This window comes from Convolutriloba macropyga, chromosome 2 (assembly GCF_964194025.1).
Source record: "Convolutriloba macropyga chromosome 2, txConMacr16.3, whole genome shotgun sequence".
NCBI lineage: Eukaryota > Metazoa > Xenacoelomorpha > Acoela > Convolutidae > Convolutriloba > Convolutriloba macropyga.
Window position 1 is genome coordinate 30462755 of NC_134469.1, and position 15544 is coordinate 30478298.

Consider the following 15544-nt stretch of genomic DNA (forward strand, 5'->3'; position numbering starts at 1 on the left):
GATTTTGTTCACTTACTGCTAAATCACCGTTAAGGTCAATATGAAATTCTCTGTTTAGGCCCGAGAGAAAAATTGTTTTATGGCAAAAAAATTTTGGACACAAATTTTATCATTACAGCTTATTGTTATCCTCTGTAGAAGTGCCCTTCTGCTATAGACTGACTTTGGAAAAGACCGGAAGCCCAAGAAAAGTGACCATTTACGAATTTCACTATAAACATATTGTATCAACAAAAAACGTTATTTTATCACCACATTAAAACTATGATCAACTTTTTCGAGTGATCTAGACCTGTGATTCAACTCATATGGCTACCTATGAATAGACATCGTGGTAACTGAACCAGTGAGGTGGCTCTATGTGCTTGGAGTCCGAGAAACAGCGTTTCTCTTGAAAAAAAAGATTGATAAAACAATAAAAAAGCTCAGATGGATGTCACTGGAGGCTTTGATATGACGTTTATCAGGACCCAACAAACTAGCCACAGTCATTAAAAGCTTTTTTAACCAAAAAAACCGACAAACCATTCTTTTATAAGATTTTGTTCACTTACTGCTACATCACCGTTAAGGTCAATATGAAATTCTCTGTTTAGGCCCGAGAGAAAAATTGTTTTATGGCAAAAAATTTTGGACACAAATTTTATCATTCCAGCTTATTGTTATCCTCTGTAGAAGTGCCCTTCTGCTATAGACTGATTTTGGAAAAGACCGGAAGCCCAAGAAAAGTGACCATTTACGAATTTCACCATAAACATAGAATATCAACAAAAAAACGTTATATTATCACCACAATAAACCTATATTCAACTTTTTCGAGTGATCTAGACCTGTGTTTCAACTCATATGGCTACTTATGAATAGAGATCGTGGTAACTGAACCATTGTGGTGGTTCTATGTGCTTCAAGTCAGAGAAATAGCGTTTTTCTTGAAAAAAAAAGTTTGATAAAACTATAAAAAAGCTCAGATGGATGTCACTGGAGGCTTTGATATGGCGTTTATCAGTACCCAACAAACTAGCCACAGTCATTAAAAGCTATTTTAACCAAAAAAACAAACCAATCTTTTAAAGATTTTGTTCACTTACTGCTATATCACCGTTAAGGTCAATCTGAAATTCTCTGTTCAGGCCCGAGAGAAAAATTGTTTTATGGCAAAAAAAATTTTGGAAACAAATTTTATTATTCCAGCTCATTGCTATCCTCTGTAGAAGTGCCGTTCTGCTATAGACTGGTTTTGGAAAGGACCGGAAGCCCAAGAAAAGTGACCATTTACGAATTTCACCTTAAACATTGTATATCAACAAAAAAATGTTCTATTATCACCACAATAAACTTATGATCAACTTTTTCGAGTAATCTAGACCTGTGATTCAACCCATATGGCTACTTATGAATAGAGATCGTGGCAACTGAACCATTGTGGTGGTTCTATGTGCTTGAAGTCAGAGAAAAATCGTTTTTCTTGAAAAAGTTAGATAGAACAATAAAAAAGCTCAGATGGATGTCACTGGAGGCTTTGATATGATGTTTATCAGGGCCTAACAAACTAGCCACAGCCATTAAAAGCTATATTAAAAACCCATCAAACAACGTTTTTTATAAGATTTTGTTTTCTTAATGCTATATCAACGGTAAGGTCTATAAGAAATTTTCTGTTTAGGCCCGAGAGAAAAATTGTTTTAGGGCAAAAAATTTCTGGACAAAATTTTTTTAAATCCAGCTCATCGTTATGATCTGTAGAAGTGCCGTTCTGCTATAGAATGATTTTGGAAAGGACCGGAAGCCCAAGAAATTTGACCATTTACGAATTTCACCATAAACATAGTATATCAACAAAAAACGTTATATTATCACCACAATAAACCTATGATCAACTTTTTCGAGTGTTCTAGGCCTTTGATTCAACTCATCTGGCTATTTATGAATAGAGATCGTGATAACTGAACCATTGTGGTGGTTCTATGTGCTTGGACTCAGAGAAACAGCGTTTTTCTTGAAAAAAAATTTGATAAAACAATAAAAAAGCTCAGATGGATGTCACTGGAGGCCTTGAAATGACGTTTATCAGGGCCTGAGAAACTAGCCACAATCCCTAAAGGCTATTTTATTCAAAAAAACTATCAAGTCATTGATTTTTATAAGATTTTGTTTTCTTACTGCTATATCACCGGTAAGGTCAAAATGAAATTCTCTGCTTAGGCCCGAGAGAAAAATTGTTTTATGGCAAAAAATGTTCGGACACAAATTTTATTATTCCACCTCATTGTTATCCTCTGTAGAATTGCCGTTTTGCTATAACCTGATTTTGGAAAGGACCGGAAGCCCAAGAAAAATGACTATTTACGAATTTCACCATAAACATAGCATATCAACAAAAAAACGGTAGATTATCACCACAATAAACCTCATGATCAACTTTTTGGAGTGATCTAGACCTGTGATTCAACTCATATGGATACTTATGATTAGAGATCGTGGTAACAGAACCACTGTGGTGGTTCTATGTGCTTGAAGTCAGAGAAAAAGCGTTTTTCTTGAAAAAAAGTTAGATAAAACAATAAAAAAGCTCAGATGGATGTCAGTGGAGCTTTGATATGATGTTTATCAGGGCCTAACAAACTAGCCATAGTCATTAAAAGCTATTTCAACCAAAAAAGCCAACAAACCATTCTTTTATAAGATTTTGTTCACTTACTGCTAAATCACCTTTAAGGTCAATATCAAAATTTTCTGTTTAGGCCCGAGAGAAAAATTGTTTTATGGCAAAATACATTCGGACACAAATTTTATTATTCCAGCTCATTGTTATTCTCTGTAGAATTGCCGTTTTGCTATAGCCTGATTTTGGAAAGGACCGGAAGCCCAAGAAAAATGACTATTTACGAATTTCACCATAAACATAGCATATCAACAAAAAAACGTTAGTTTATCACCACAATAAACCTATGATCAACTTTTTGGAGTGATCTACACCTGTGATTCAACTCATATGGATACTTATGATTAGAGATCGTGGTAACAGATACACTGTGGTGGTTCTTTGTGCTTGGAGTAAGAGAAACAGCGTTTTTCTTGAAAAAAAAAATTTGATAAAACAATAAAAAAGCTCAGATGGATGTCACTGGAGGCTTTGATATGACGTTTATCAGGACTCAACAATCTAGCCATAGTCATTAAAAGCTATTTTAACCAAAAAAACCAACAAATCGTTCTTTTATAAGATTTTGTTCACTTACTGCTAAATCACCCTTAAGGTCAATATGAAATTTTCTGTTTAGGTTCGAGAGAAAAATTGTTTTATGGCAAAAAATTTTTGGACACGAATTTTATTATTCCAGCTCATTGTTGTCCTCTGTAGAAGTTACGCTCTGCTATAGACTGATTTTGGAAAGGACCGGAAGCCCAAGAAAAGTGGCCATTTACGAATTTCACCATAAACATAGTATATCAACAAAAAACGGTATATTATCACCACAATAAACCTATTATCAACTTTATCGAATGATCTAGACCTGTGATTCAACTCATATGGCAGGTTATGAATAGAGATCGTGGTAAGTGAACCATTGTGGTGGTTCTATGTGCTTGGAGTCCGCGAAACAGCGTTTTTCTTGAAAAAAAGTTTGACAAAACAATAAAAAAGCTCAAATGGATGTCACTGGAGGCTTTGATATAACGTTTATCAGGACCCAACAAACTAGCCACAGTCATTAAAAGCTATTTTAACCAAAAAACCAACAAACCATTCTTTTATAAGATTTTGTTCACTTACTGCTAAATCACCGTTAAGGTCAATATCAATTTAGGCCCGAGAGAAAAATTATTTTATGGCAAAAATTTTTGAACACGAATTTTATTATTCCAGCTCATTGTTGTCCTCTGTAGAAGTTACGCTCTGCTATAGACTGATTTTGGAAAGGACCGGAAGCCCAAGAAAAGTGGCCATTTACGAATTTCACCATAAACATATTAAATCAACAAAAAAACGTTATAATATCACCACAATAAACCTATGATCAACTTTTTCGAGTGATCTAGATCTGTGATTCAACTCATATGGCTACTTATGAATAGAGATCGTGGTAACTGAACCATTGTGGTGGTTCTATGTGCTTCAAGTCAGAGAAACAGCGTTTTTCTTGAAAAAAAAGTTTGATAAAACAAAAAAAAGCTCAGATGGATGTCACTGGAGGCTTTGATATAACGTTTATCAGGACCCAACAAACTAGCCACAGTCATTAAAAGCTATTTTAACCAAAAAACCAACAAACCATTCTTTTATAAGATTTTGTTCACTTACTGCTAAATCACCGTTAAGGTCAATTCTCTGTTTAGGCCCGAGAGAAAAATTATTTTATGGCAAAAATTTTTTGGACACGAATTTTATTATTCCAGCTCATTGTTATCCTCTGTAGAAGTTACGCTCTGCTATAGACTGATTTTGGAAAGGACCGGAAGCCCAAGAAAAGTGGCCATTTACCAATTTCACCATAAACATATTAAATCAACAAAAAAACGTTATAATATCACCACAATAAACCTATGATCAACTTTTTCGAGTGATCTAGATCTGTGATTCAACTCATATGGCTACTTATGAATAGAGATCGTGGTAACTGAACCATTGTGGTGGTTCTATGTGCTTCAAGTCAGAGAAACAGCGTTTTTCTTGAAAAAAAAAGTTTGATAAAACAAAAAAAAGCTCAGATGGATGTCACTGGAGGCTTTGATATGACGTTTATCAGGACCCAACAAACTATCCACAGTCATTAAAAGCTATTTCAACCAAAAAACCAACAAACCATTTTTTATAAGATTTTGTTCACTTACTGCTATATCACCGTTAAGGTCAATATGAAGTTCTCTGTTCAGGCCCGAGAGAAAACTTGTTTTATGGCAAAATATATTCGGACACAAATTTTATTATTCCAGCTCATTGTTATCCTCTGTAGAATTGCCGTTTTGCTATAGCCTGATTTTGGAAAGGACCGGAAGCCCAAGAAAAATGACCTTTTACGAATTTCACCATAAACATAGCATATCAACAAAAAAACGTTAGTTTATCACCACAATAAAACTATGATCAACTTTTTGGAGTGATCTACACCTGTGATTCAACTCATATGGATACTTATGATTAGAGATCGTGGTAACAGAACCACTGTCGTGGTTCTTTGTGCTTGGAGTGAGAGAAACAGCGTTTTTCTTGAAAAAAAAAATTGATAAAACAATAAAAAAGCTCAGATGGATGTCACTGGAGGCTTTGATATGACGTTTATCAGGACTCAACAAACTAGCCATAGTCATTAAAAGCTATTTTAACCAAAAAAACTAACAAACCGTTCTTTTATAAGATTTTGTTCACTTACAGCTAAATCACCCTTAAGGTCAATATGAAATTTTCTGTTTAGGCCCGAGAGAAAAATTGTTTTATGGCAAAAAATTTTTGGACACAATTTTTTTTATTCCAGCTCATTGTTATCATCTGTAGAAGTGCCGTTCTGCCATAGAATGATTTTTGAAAGGACTGGAAGCCCAAGGAAATTGACCATGTACGAATTTCACCATAAACATAGTATATCAACAAAAAACGGTATATTATTACCACAATAAACCTATTATCAACTTTATCGAATGATCTAGACCTGTGATTCAACTCATATGGCTACTTATGAATAGAGATCGTGGTAAGTGAACCATTGTGGTGGTTCTATGTGCTTCAAGTCAGAGAAACAGCGTTTTTCTTGAAAAAAAAAGTTTGATAAAACAAAAAAAAGCTCAGATGGATGTCACTGGAGGCTTTGATATAACGTTTATCAGGACCCAACAAACTAGCCACAGTCATTAAAAGCTATTTTAACCAAAAAACCAACAAACCATTTTTTTATAAGATTTTGTTCACTTACTGCTAAATCACCGTTAAGGTCAATTCTCTGTTTAGGCCCGAGAGAAAAATTATTTTATGGCAAAAATTTTTTGGACACGAATTTTAATATTCCAGCTCATTGTTATCCTCTGTAGAAGTTACGCTCTGCTATAGACTGATTTTGGAAAGGACCGGAAGCCCAAGAAAAGTGGCCATTTACGAATTTCACCATAAACATATTAAATCAACAAAAAAACGTTATAATATCACCACAATAAACCTATGATCAACTTTTTCGAGTGATCTAGATCTGTGATTCAACTCATATGGCTAATTATGAATAGAGATCGTGGTAACTGAACCATTGTGGTGGTTCTATGTGCTTCAAGTCAGAGAAACAGCGTTTTTCTTGAAAAAAAAAGTTTGATAAAACAAAAAAAAGCTCAGATGGATGTCACTGGAGGCTTTGATATGACGTTTATCAGGACCCAACAAACTATCCACAGTCATTAAATGCTATTTTAGCCAAAAATAAACAAGACATTCTTTTATAAGATTTTGATCACTTACTGCTATATCACCGTTAAGGTCAATATGAAATTCTCTGTTCAGGCCCGAGAGAAAATTTGTTTTATGGCAAAATATATTCGGACACAAATTTTATTATTCCAGCTCATTGTTATCCTCTGTAGAATTGCCGTTTTGCTATAGCCTGATTTTGAAAAGGACCGGAAGCCCAAGAAAAATGACCATTTACGAATTTCACCATAAACATAGCATATCAACAAAAAAACGTTAGTTTATCACCACAATAAACCTATGATCAACTTTTTCGAGTGATCTAGACCTGTGTTTCAACTCATATGGCTACTTATGAATAGAGATCGTGGTAACTGAACCATTGTGGTGGTTCTATGTGCTTCAAGTCAGAGAAATAGCGTTTTTCTTGAAAAAAAAAGTTTGATAAAACTATAAAAAAGCTCAGATGGATGTCACTGGAGGCTTTGATATGGCGTTTGTCAGGACTCAACAAACTAGCCATAGTCATTAAAAGCTATTTTAACCAAAAAAACCAACAAACCGTTCTTTTATAAGATTTTGTTCACTTACTGCTAAATCACCCTTAAGGTCAATATGAAATTTTCTGTTTAGGCCCGAGAGAAAAATTGTTTTATGGCAAAAAATTTTGGGACACAATTTTTTTTATTCCAGCTCATTGTTATCATCTGTAGAAGTGCCGTTCTGCTATAGAATGATTTTTGAAAGGACTGGAAGCCCAAGGAAATTGACCATGTACGAATTTCACCATAAACATAGTATATCAACAAAAAACGGTATATTATCACCACAATAAACCTATTATCAACTTTATCGAATGATCTAGACCTGTGATTCAACTCATATGGCTACTTTTGAATAGAGATCGTGGTAAGTGAACCATTGTGGTGGTTCTATGTGCTTGGAGTCCGAGAAACAGCGTTTTTCTTGAAAAAAAGTTTGATAAAACAATAAAAAAGCTCAAATGGATGTCACTGGAGGCTTTGATATAACGTTTATCAGGACCCAACAAACTAGCCACAGTCATTAAAAGCTATTTTAACCAAAAAACCAACAAACCATTTTTTTATAAGATTTTGTTCACTTACTGCTAAATCACCGTTAAGGTCAATATGAAATTCTCTGTTTAGGCCCGAGAGAAAAATTATTTTATGGCAAAAATTTTTTGGACACGAATTTTATTATTCCAGCTCATTGTTATCCTCTGTAGAAGTTACGCTCTGCTATAGACTGATTTTGGAAAGGACCGGAAGCCCAAGAAAAGTGGCCATTTACGAATTTCACCATAAACATATTAAATCAACAAAAAAACGTTATAATATCACCACAATAAACCTATGATCAACTTTTTCGAGTGATCTAGATCTGTGATTCAACTCATATGGCTACTTATGAATAGAGATCGTGGTAAATGAACCATTGTGGTGGTTCTATGTGCTTCAAGTCAGAGAAACAGCGTTTTTCTTGAAAAAAAAGTTAGATAAAACAATAAAAAAGCTCAGATGGATGTCACTGGAGGCTTTGATATGATGTTTATCAGGGCCTAACAAACTAGCCACAGCCATTAAAAGCTATATTAAAAAAACCATCAAACAACGTTTTTTATAAGATTTTGTTTTCTTACTGCTATACCAACGGTAAGGTCAATATGAAATTTTCTGTTAGGGCCCGAGAGAAAAAAATGTTTTATGGCAAAAAATTTTTGTACCCCGATTTTATCGTTCAAGCTTTTTAAGCGTAAGTAGAAGTGCCGTTCTGCTATAGAATGATTTTGGAAAGGACCGGAAGCCCAAGAAAATTGACCATTTACGAATTTCACCATAAACATAGTATATCAACAAAAAACGTTATATTATCACCACAATAAACCTATGATCAACTTTTTCGAGTGTTCTAGGCCTTTGATTCAACTCATCTGGCTACTTATGAATAGAGATCGTGGTAACTGAACCATTGTGGTGGTTCTATGTGCTTGGAGTCAGAGAAACAGCGTTTTTCTTGAAAAGAAAAGTTTGATAAAACAAAAAAAAAGCTCAGATGGATGTCCCTGGAGGCTTTGATATAACGTTTATCAGGACCCAACAAACTAGCCACAGTCATTAAAAGCTATTTTAACCAAAAAACCAACAAACCATTCTTTTATAAGATTTTGTTCACTTACTGCTATATCACCGTTAAGGTCAATATGAAATTCTCTGTTTATGCCCGAGAGAAAAATTATTTTATGGCAAAAATTTTTTGGACACGAATTTTATTATTCCAGCTCATTGATATCCTCTGTAGAAGTTACGCTCTGCTATAGACTGATTTTGGAAAGGACCGGAAGCCCAAGAAAAGTGGCCATTTACGAATTTCACCATAAACATATTAAATCAACAAAAAAACGTTATAATATCACCACAATAAACCTATGATCAACTTTTTCGAGTGATCTAGATCTGTGATTCAACTCATATGGCTACTTATGAATAGAGATCGTGGTAACTGAACCATTGTGGTGGTTCTATGTGCTTCAAGTCAGAGAAACAGCGTTTTTCTTGAAAAGAAAAGTTTGATAAAACAAAAAAAAAGCTCAGATGGATGTCCCTGGAGGCTTTGAAATAACGTTTATCAGGACCCAACAAACTAGCCACAGTCATTAAAAGCTATTTTAACCAAAAAACCAACAAACCATTCTTTTATAAGATTTTGTTCACTTACTGCTAAATCACCGTTAAGGTCAATATGAAATTCTCTGTTTAGGCCCGAGAGAAAAATTATTTTATGGCAAAAATTTTTTGGACACGAATTTTATTATTCCAGCTCATTGTTATCCTCTGTAGAAGTTACGCTCTGCTATAGACTGATTTTGGAAAGGACCGGAAGCCCAAGAAAAGTGGCCATTTACGAATTTCACCATAAACATATTAAATCAACAAAAAAACGTTATAATATCACCACAATAAACCTATGATCAACTTTTTCGAGTGATCTAGATCTGTGATTCAACTCATATGGCTACTTATGAATAGAGATCGTGGTAACTGAACCATTGTGGTGGTTCTATGTGCTTCAAGTCAGAGAAACAGCGTTTTTCTTGAAAAAAAAAGTTTGATAAAACAAAAAAAAAGCTCAGATGGATGTCCCTGGAGGCTTTGATATAACGTTTATCAGGACCCAACAAACTAGCCACAGTCATTAAAAGCTATTTTAACCAAAAAACCAACAAACCATTTTTTTATAAGATTTTGTTCACTTACTGCTAAATCACCGTTAAGGTCAATATGAAATTCTCTGTTTAGGCCCGAGAGAAAAATTATTTTATGGCAAAAATTTTTTGGACACGAATTTTATTATTCCAGCTCATTGTTATCCTCTGTAGAAGTTACGCTCTGCTATAGACTGATTTTGGAAAGGACCGGAAGCCCAAGAAAAGTGGCCATTTACGAATTTCACCATAAACATATTAAATCAACAAAAAAACGTTATAATATCACCACAATAAACCTATGATCAACTTTTTCGAGTGATCTAGATCTGTGATTCAACTCATATGGCTACTTATGAATAGAGATCGTGGTAAATGAACCATTGTGGTGGTTCTATGTGCTTCAAGTCAGAGAAACAGCGTTTTTCTTGAAAAAAAAGTTAGATAAAACAATAAAAAAGCTCAGATAGATTCCACTGGAGGCTTTGATATGACGTTTATCAGGACCCAACAAACTATCCACAGTCATTAAAAGCTATTTTAGCCAAAAATAAACAAGACATTCTTTCATAAGATTTTGATCACTTACTGCTATATCACCGTTAAGGTCAATATGAAATTCTCTGTTCAGGCCCGAGAGAAAAATTGTTTTATGGCAAAAAATTTTTGGTCACATTTTTTTTATTCCAGCTCATGGTTATCCTCTGTAGATGTGCCGTTCTGCTATAGACTGCTTTTGGAAAGGACCGGAAGCCCAAGAAAAGTGGCCATTTACGAATTTCACCATAAACATATTAAATCAACAAAAAAACGTTATAATATCACCACAAAAAACCTATGATCAACTTTTTCGAGTGATCTAGATGTGTGATTCAACTCATATGGCTACTTATGAATAGAGATCGTGGTAACTGAACCACTGTGGTGGTTCTATGTGCTTGAAGTCAGAGAAAAAGGGTTTTTCTTGAAAAAAGTTAGACAAAACAATAAAAAAGCTCAGATGGACGTCACTGGAGGCTTTGATATGATGTTTATCAGGGCCTAACAAACTAGCCACAGCCATTAAAAGCTATATTAAAAAAACCATCAAACAACGTTTTTTATAAGATTTTGTTTTCTTACTGCTATACCAACGGTAAGGTCAATATGAAATCTTCTGTTTGGTCCCGAGAGAAAAAATGTTTTATGGCAAAAAATTTTTGTACCCCAATTTTATCATTCAAGCTTTTTAAGCGTAAGTAGAAGTGCCGTTCTGCTATAGAATGATTTTGGAAAGGACCGGAAGCCCAAGAAAATTGACCATTTACGAATTTCACCATAAACATATTAAATCAACAAAAAAACGTTATAATATCACCACAAAAAACCTATGATCAACTTTTTCGAGTGATCTAGATGTGTGATTCAACTCATATGGCTACTTATGAATAGAGATCGTGGTAACTGAACCATTGTGGTGGTTCTATGTGCTTGAAGTCAGAGAAAAAGGGTTTTTCTTGAAAAAAGTTAGACAAAACAATAAAAAAGCTCAGATGGATGTCACTGGAGGCTTTGATATGATGTTTATCAGGGCCTAACAAACTAGCCACAGCCATTAAAAGCTATTTTTAAAAAACCATCAAACAACGTTTTTTATAAGATTTTGTTTTCTTACTGCTATACCAACGGTAAGGTCAATATGAAATCTTCTGTTTGGTCCCGAGAGTAAAAAATTTTTATGGCAAAAAATTTTTGTACCCCAATTTTATCATTCAAGCTTTTTAAGCGTAAGTAGAAGTGCCGTTCTGCTATAGAATGATTTTGGAAAGGACTGGAAGCTCAAGAAAATTGACCATTTACGAATTTCACCATAAACATATTAAATCAACAAAAAAACGTTATAATATCACCACAATAAACCTATGATCAACTTTTTCGAGTGATCTAGATCTGTGATTCAACTCATATGGCTACTTATGAATAGAGATCGTGGTAACTGAACCATTGTGGTGGTTCTAGGTGCTTCAAGTCAGAGAAACAGCGTTTTTCTTGAAAAAAAAAGTTTGATAAAACAAAAAAAAAGCTCAGATGGATGTCACTGGAGGCTTTGATATAACGTTTATCAGGACCCAACAAACTAGCCTCAGTCATTAAAAACTTTTTTAACCAAAAAACCAACAAACCATTCTTTTATAAGATTTTGTTCACTTACTGCTAAATCACCGTTAAGGTCAATATGAAATTCTCTGTTTAGGCCCGAGAGAAAAATTATTTTATGGCAAAAATTTTTTGGACACGAATTTTATTATTCCAGCTCATTGTTATCCTCTGTAGAAGGTACGCTCTGCTATAGACTGATTTTGGAAAGGACCGGAAGCCCAAGAAAAGTGGCCATTTACGAATTTCACCATAAACATATTAAATCAACAAAAAAACGTTATAATATCACCACAATAAACCTATGATCAACTTTTTCGAGTGATCTAGATCTGTGATTCAACTCATATGGCTACTTATGAATAGAGATCGTGGTAACTGAACCATTGTGGTGGTTCTATGTGCTTCAAGTCAGAGAAACAGCGTTTCTCTTGAAAAAAAAAGTTTGATAAAACAAAAAAAAGCTCAGATGGATGTCACTGGAGGCTTTGATATGACGTTTATCAGGACCCAACAAACTATCCACAGTCATTAAAAGCTAATTTAGCCAAAAATAAACGAGACATTCTTTTATAAGATTTTGATCACTTACTGCTATATCACCGTTAAGGTCAATATGAAGTTCTCTGTTCAGGCCCGAGAGAAAAATTGTTTTATGGCAAAAAAATTTTTGGACACAATTTTTTTATTCCAGCTCATGGTTATCCTCTGTAGATATGCCGTTCTGCTATAGACTGCTTTTGGAAAGGACCGGAAGCCCAAGAAAATGGCCATTTACGAATTTCACCATAAACATATTAAATCAACAAAAAAACGTTATAATATCACCACAATAAACCTATGATCAACTTTTTCGAGTGATCTAGATCTGTGATTCAACTCAAATGGCTACTTATGAATAGAGATCGTGGTAACTGAACCATTGTGGTGGTTCTATGTGCTTGAAGTCAGAGAAAAAGGGTTTTTCTTGAAAAAAGTTAGACAAAACAATAAAAAAGCTCAGATGGATGTCACTGGAGGCTTTGATATGATGTTTATCAGGGCCTAACAAACTAGCCACAGCCATTAAAAGCTATATTAAAAAAACCATCAAACAACGTTTTTTATAAGATTTTGTTTTCTTACTGCTATACCAACGGTAAGGTCAATATGAAATTTTCTGTTTGGGCCCGAGAGAAAAAAATGTTTTATGGCAAAAAATTTTTGTACCCCGATTTTATCGTTCAAGCTTTTTAAGCGTAAGTAGAAGTGCCGTTCTGCTATAGAATGATTTTGGAAAGGACCGGAAGCCCAAGAAAATTGACCATTTACGAATTTCACCATAAACATAGTATATCAACAAAAAACGTTATATTATCACCACAATAAACCTATGATCAACTTTTTCGAGTGTTCTAGGCCTTTGATTCAACTCATCTGGCTACTTATGAATAGAGATCGTGGTAACTGAACCATTGTGGTGGTTCTATGTGCTTGGAGTCAGAGAAACAGCGTTTTTCTTGAAAAAAAGTTTGATAAAACAATAAAAAAAAGCTCAGATGGATGTCACTGGAGGCTTTGAATTGACGTTTATCAGGGCCTGGCAAACTAGCCAAAATCTTTCAAAGCTATTTTAATCAAAAAAACTGTCAAACCATTGTTTTTATAAGATTTTGTTTTCTTACTGCTATATCACCGGTAAGAACAAAATGAAATTCTCTGTTTAGGACCGAGAGAAAAATTGTTTTATGGGAAAAAATTTCTGGGCCCCATTTTTATTATTCCAGCCTTTTGCTAGCCTCTAGAAGTGCCGTTCTGCTATAGAATGGTTTTGGAAAGGACCGGAAGCCCAAGAAAAGTGACCATTTACGATTTTCACCATGAACAAATTATATCACCAAAAAACGTTATTTTATCAACACAAATACCTATGATCAATTTTTTCCGCTTGATCCAGGCCTGTGATTTAACTCATTCGACTACTTATGTATAAATATTGTGGTAACTGAACCATTGTGGTGGTTCTATGTGCTTGGAGTCAGAGAAACAGCGTTTTTCTTGAAAAAAAACATTTGATAAAACAATATTAAATCTCAGATGGATGTCAATGGAGGCTTTGATTTGACGTTTATCAAGACCCAACAAACTAGCCACAGTCATTAAAAGCTATTTTAATCAAAAAACAGACCATTCTTTTATAAGATTTTGTTCACTTACTGCTATATCACCGTTAAGGTCAATATGAAATTCTCTGTTCAGGCCCGAGAGAAAAAGTGTTTTATGGCAAAAAAATTTTGGACACAAATTTTATTATTCCAGCTCATTGTTATCCTCTGTAGAAGTGCCGTTCTGCTATAGACTGATTTTGGAAAAGACCGGAAGCCCAACAAAAGTGACCATTTACGAATTTCACCATAAACATAGTATATCAACAAAAAAACGTTATATTATCACCACAATAAACCTATGATCAACTTTTTCGAATGACCTAGACCTGTGATTCAACTCATATGGCTACTTATGAAGAGAGATCGTGGTAACTGAACCATTGTGGTGGTTCTATGTGCTTTAAGTCAGAGAAACAGCGTTTTTCTCGAAAAAAAGTCAGATAAAACAATAAAAAAATCTCAGATGGATGTCACTGGAGGCTTTGATATGACGTTTATAAGGACCCAACAAACTAGCCACAGTCATTAAAAGCTATTTTAATCAAAAAAACGAAAGATTCTTTTATAAGATTTTGTTCACTTACTGCTATATCACCGTTAAGGTCAATATGAAATTCTCTGTTCAGGCCCGAGAAAAAAAAATGTTTTATGGCAAAAAATTTTTGGACACAAATTTTATTATTCCAGCTCATTGTTATCCTCTGTAGAAGTGCCGTTCTGCCATAGACTGCTTTTGGAAAGGACCGGGAGCCCAAGGAAAGTGACCATTTACGAATTTCACCATAAACATAGTATATCAACAAAAAAACGTTATATTATCAACACAATAAACCTATGATCAAATTTTTCGAGTGATCTAGACCTGTGATTCAACTCATATGGCTACTTATGATTAGAGATCGTGGTAACAGAACCAGTGTGGTGGTTCTATGTGCTTGAAGTCAGAGAAAAAGCGTTTTTCTTGAAAAAAAGTTAGATAAAAACAATAAAAAAGCTCAGATGGATGTCAGTGGAGCTTTGATATGATGTTTATCAGCGCCTAACAAACTAGCCACAGCCATTAAAAGCTATATTAAAAAAACCATCAAACAACGTTTTTGATAAGATTTTGTTTTCTTACTGCTATATCAACGGTAAGGTCAATATGAAATTTTCTGTTTGGGCCCGAGAGAAAAAATGTTTTATGGCAAAAAATTTTTGTACCCCAATTTTATCATTCCAGCTTTTTTTAGCGTCAGTAGAAGTGCCGTTCTGCTGTAGAATGATTTTGGAAAAGACCGGAAGCCTAAGAAAATTGACCATTTACGAATTTCACCATAAACATAGTAAATCAACAAAAAACGTTATATTATCACCACAATAAACCTATGATCAACTTTTTCGAGTGTTCTAGGCCTTTGATTCAACTCATCTGGCTACTTTTGAATAGAGATCGTGGTAACTGAAACATTATGTTGGTTATATGTGCTTTGAGTCAGAGAAACAGCGTTTTTCTTGCAAAAAAATTTTTGAAAAAACAATAAAAAAAGCTCAGATGGATGTCACTGGAGGCTTTGAATTGAGGTTTATCAGGGCCTGACATACTAGCCACATTCATTGAAAGCTATTGTAATCAAAATAACAATCCAACCATTTTTTTTTAATAAG